This window comes from Eriocheir sinensis, unplaced genomic scaffold (genome assembly GCF_024679095.1).
Source record: "Eriocheir sinensis breed Jianghai 21 unplaced genomic scaffold, ASM2467909v1 Scaffold512, whole genome shotgun sequence".
NCBI classification, from domain to species: Eukaryota; Metazoa; Arthropoda; class Malacostraca; order Decapoda; family Varunidae; genus Eriocheir; species Eriocheir sinensis.
The window spans coordinates 230,186-235,619 of record NW_026111846.1 but is presented as its reverse complement, the minus strand read 5'-3'; the positions used below and the strand labels follow the sequence as shown (position 1 = coordinate 235,619).

Below are 5,434 nucleotides of genomic sequence, written 5' to 3'. Positions count from 1 at the left end.
TAGCTGTCTAGAAAACACACAAACAGAAATGTTTGGCTTTCTCAGTAGAGGCCTAAGCTGCCGCTACACATTCATTCAAAAGGAGAGTACCGAAACACCTCTGCACCTGAAATTGATCTTTTTTTTTACCTTTTATTCTCTCTTCTTTATTTTTTGTACGAAGCAAAATATAGAGGGCTTTTTTATTTTGTTGTTGCTGTTCGTGTTTTTGCCCTTGAATTGCCTCCTCTGCTGTAAAAAAAAAAAAAAAAAGGGAATATATTGTTGTGAGACCCGAATGCGTCTCAGAATACGGGGCATACTAGATGTGATTACTGATTAGCTCTGACAGTTTAGCTTTTTAAGGGAGGGCGAGATTGGACGTGTGGCAGTGCAGCACCCGAAGCCGTGGCGTGAGGAGGAGGCGGGTAGCTGCTGCGTCTCATAAGTGGTGCCGAGAAGACAGTGTGTTTGTGTTAGTGTGTGTGTGTGTGTGTGTGTGTGTGTGTGTGTGTGTGTGTGTGTCAGGTGTTTACGCCGACGTGGAAAACATGGTAAGAGGAGCTTGTACACACACACACACACACACACACACACACACACACACACACACACACATAAAATAAAACTGAAGGAAAAGCTGGACAAATATAGTGGGAGACAGGACTGACCGAGCTTGAGTTCAGGTCCTGTATACCACAAATAGGTAAACACACACACACACACACACACACACACACACACACACACACACACACACATTGTTTTTTTATTCTTTTTTTTCATATTTTACGATCTTTCTTTTTATTTTTAAAGTTTTGCATATCTTATCTCCTTATCAAATATTTTGTTCCGCTCTTGCAACATTGATCTATACTTTGACCTTCTGTTGTTGTCGTTTTTTTTTTCTGAGTGAAGCGAAGAACTGATGGAGAATATGAAAAAGGCACATGTACTCTATTGATTCTCTCTCTCTCTCTCTCTCTCTCTCTCTCTCTCTCTCTCTCTCTCTCTCTCTCTCTCTCTCTCTCTCTCTCTCTATATATATATATATCTATCTATATATTAATAATATTATATATATATTTATATATATATATATATATATATATATTTTTTTTTTTTTTTTTTCTCTCTCTCTCTACCAACCTCTACCTATCTCTTATCTCTACTACCTCTATCTATCTATCTATCTTTCGCTCACCACGACTGGTGGGTAAGAAGATCCTGCCCTCTCTACCTCTTTGTCTATATTTATCAAGCTCTCTCTATCAATCTATTTATATATAACTCTCTATCTACTTTTTTTATCGATTTCTCTATCAGTCTAACTTTCTCGCCCCGGCAGGAGGAAGAGCAGATCCTGCTCTCTCTACCTCTCTCTCTCAAGCTCTCTCTATCTATCCCTATCTATATCTATCTAACTCTTTATCGATCTATCTATCCATCTCTCTCTCTCGCTCATACAGGAGGAAGAGAAGGTCCTGCCCGTCATCGACCTGAGCCTGGCCAAGGGTCACACGCGGGCCGGCCTGGTGAAGGAGCTGCACGAGGCGCTCACCACCGTGGGCTTCATCTACCTCAAGAACGTGGACGGCTACGACGAGGAGGCGCTGCTGCGACACTCCAAGTAGTTCTTCAGGTGTCGAGGCGGGGGGGTTGTGTCTGTGTGGGTCTCCTTCTTTCTCTTTTTCTTCTTCTTCATCTTCCTTATGAGTATATTATTTATCCTATTTTCTCTCCTCTACCTTAATTCTCTTTTTTTTCTCTTCCTCCTTTCCACTTTTTCTCCTTTCGTTTGTCCTTTCCTTTCCTTCAATCGCCCTTCATCCTCTCTTTTCTTTACCGTTCCTTTCATCCCAGCATCATCATCTTCTTCTTCCTCTTCTTCTTCTTCTTTTTCTTCTTCTTCTTCTTCTTCTTCTTCTTTTTCTTTTTCTCTTTCTTCTTCTTCTTCTTCTTCTTCTCCTTCTTCTTCTTCTTCCTCTTCTTCTTCTTCGTGGTTCCCTATCTGTCTTCGTCTTCTTTTTTGTCGTTTTTCATGCGTGGGTCTATTTTTGTTTTCGTCTTCTTTGTCCTCCTTCGTGTGGGTCTCCGCGTCTCTTCGTATTTGTATTTCTTTGTCCCTAATCCATATTTATCGTTCTGGGTCTCCGTTCCTTTGTATTCGTCGCTATTCCGTGTCTTTATCGTTGTCCCTGCTTCTCCACTTGACTCTGTGGATCTTTATTTGAGACTACCCGTTGAAATGCCCGCAACTCCTACGAAAGCTTTGTCAAATTTGTGTGTGGTCTTGGACATCGAAGTGTTTGAGATCGGTGGGTCTGTTCACGCGTCTCGGTATCAACGTTACCCGATTGTCGTACTCAGTCTCTCATATTCCCCGATTTCAACCACAAAAGCTGCCTCATGTGCCCCAATAACTGGCTTTTTGTGTTGTTATCGTTGAAAAGGTTGATTATTCTTGTTTCCTGGTGATATTTAAAGGGTGAGAAGCCGGGATACGTGATGCTCCGAGTACGATAATCTGGCAACGGTGGTCTCGGTTTCTGTCCGTCTCTTCCTCTCAAGTTAATATCTACTTGTTCCGTCTCTCATCTAGCTGCACCATGTCCCTTATCTATCCATCCACTGCCTCTTTTCTTCCTCTCTTTTCCCTTGTCTCTTCTATAACCATCTCTTCTCCATTCCTCCCTCCGCCAGCCCGCCGATGGAGCAGAGGATGGCCATCTCCAAGAAGTCTTTCAACCCTAAGTGCAGCAACGAGTACCGCGGATATTTCCCTGTCATCCCCGGCGCCGTGTCCCACAAGGAAGGTGAGGACTGAGGGATGACTGGGGGACTTAGAGGACTTGACAGAATGAGAGATGACTTGGGAGTTTTGCACAGAACTTGAAGACCTGCTAGAGCGTGGTGAATGGTGAGAAATTATTAAAACTTGATGACTGACAGAATTTGAGGACTTATGAAAACTTGAGAACTTACTAGAACATGAAGGATGACTTTGGGAATTTGGCACAGAACTTGAAGACCTGCTAGAATGTGAGGAATGACTCGATAAATTGTTTGAACTTGATGACTGATATAATTTGAGGAGTTATAAGAACTTGAGGGCTTTAATAACTTGAAAACTCACTAAAACTTGAGGGATTACTTCTGAACTTGGCATAAAACTTGAGAACGATGGAACGTGAGGGATGACTTCGGAACTTGGCATAGACCTTGAGGATATATAAGAACTTGATGTCTTATAGAGAAAGAAGGGAGATCAAGTGCGGGTCTGGAGTAACTTTCGGAGTAATTTCATCTGTTACTTCTTCTTTGTGGTTTGTCGATCTCGTTGTTGCATTGCGTGTCGACCGAATCCATCAGTGAGACCATCTGTTTGTTCCGATGGCTGTTATGATACACGGTTACGAGCTCCCTTCTCGCGACCATACAAGATAATGCTGTGACCTAACCAATCAGCAAGCTACTCTGGATTCGGTCTCTGTTTCTAGTTCCAGGTGCGTGACAAAATAAAAACGATTCTGAATGATAAGTGACGCAAATGACTCGAAGCTGTAATGAGGTACAATGACACGACATGCAGTAAGTACGTTATCAAGAGGGTTATACTCTCTTTATATAGAAACAAATTATGCACGTTGATAAATTTGAATAATATTGACGAAACACGACACGAACGAGAATATTCATCTGTCTGTCTGTCTGTCTGTCTGTAATCAGTCGATTGATCAGTGAGCTATTTACCCAGATGATGGTGGTGGTGGTGGTGGTGATAGTGGTGGTTATGAAGATAGTGAATTGAAGGTGAAACGAATGTAAGAATGGTGATGAGGAACTTAAATTCGCCAGCACCACCACCATCATCACCACCATCACTAAGCAGAACCACCCCCACCACCACCATCACACACACCACCACAACCACCGCGTCCTCTCCTTCCTAGCCTTCGAGATCGGGCCGATGCAGGGGAAGCTGAAGGAGGGACTCATATCGCTGGAGGAGAAGTTCATCATCGAGGACAACCAATGGCCTCTAGAGGAATCCGAGGAGGGCAGGAACTTCAGGGTGAGGGGATAGGATGTTAGATTCTCTTTCCTTTTTTTTCTATCTTTTTATATTTTTCTTTGTTTTTTATTTTTTATTTTTTTTATTTGTTTGTTTTTCTTTCGTTTTTTCTCTCTTTCTGTCTTCCTTTTCCTTTCTTTCAACCTTTCAATTATTTTTTCAACCTTTCTGTTTTTCTTTCGTTCTTTCGTATATATTTTTTTTTATATATTTTTCTTTGTTTTTTGTTGTTTTTTCTTTTTCTTCTTTTTTTCTTTTTTATTTGTTTGTTTTTCTTTCGTTTTTCTCTCTTTTTGTCTTTCTTTTTCTTTCTTTCAATCTTTCAATCCTTTTACCAACCTCTTTTTTTTCTTTCTTTCTTTCGTTCTGGCTATCTTTCCTTCCTTCTTCTTGCCTTTCTTTACTTATCTACTACTAATCAACACTATATTCATCTACATCTACCTCTCATCTTTACCACTCCTCCACCTCTCTTTCTGTCAGACATGGATGGAGGTCTACCACGAGAAGATGACCGAGGCTTCGCGGGAGCTGCTGAGCCTGATCGCGGAAGGTTACGGAGTGTGGCGGTAACCTAGACCGCTACGTGAAAGCCAAGCATTGCTGCTTGTGTGCTTTCGGCCGCCGAACGAAGCTGTTAGCTTCGCCGTTGTAAGTCCGCTAGGGCAAGCCTTTGTTGGTTGATAGAAACTACCATTAACCGGTGGTGACTCCATTGACAAACAATTTTTTTTTTGTAGAGGTTTATTGTGCAACTATACAATTTATCTGATGCCCTTGATTAGCATCCATTACATGCAAATGCTGATACATAATAAATACACGGGAACAATACGATATAGTTGGAATAAGCGGGCATCGGCCCGCCGCTGTCGGGGGTGTTCGGTTGCGGTGCAGGCTAGCGGCGTGGTGTCGTGGCCCGGCTGTGCGGTGCGGGCGTTGGTCACCGTGGGGAGGTGCCGCCCGTAGCACCTCGAGGAGGACCTGTGTCGGGGTGTGTCGGACCATGAGGGCGGCCATGGCTTCACACCGCCTCAGGGCCCGCCTCCTGCAAGATGGGCGGCAGCCTCTGGCGCTGGTCTGAGGCGCGCGGTGGCTGGGCAAGACAGGAGGTAGTGCACCAGGGGGCGGCTGGCGCGCTCTTCACAGTGCTCGCATATCCGCCCATCGAAGCCGTCGTACAGCTACTTTTTTTTCTGTGGCACTGGATTTTGTCTGCAATCATTGAGTGGGGAACACTGACACGGTGTTGGTGGGTGGAGGATCCGGCCGCAGGAGGTACGCGGGCTTGACCCGGTCGATGGCGATGACATCGGATTTGCCGTGGCGGTCAATTGTAATGTTCTTCCGCGTCCTCTTGATGACGGTGAAGGGGCCATC

At 43.9% G+C, this 5,434-nt stretch overlaps 1 pseudogene; it reads left to right on the top strand.

The window, feature by feature from the left end:
* The first annotated feature begins 385 nt into the window (after positions 1-385).
* LOC126992883 (uncharacterized) lies at positions 386-4,627 on the top strand (annotated as a pseudogene).
* The last annotated feature ends 807 nt before the right edge of the window (positions 4,628-5,434 follow it).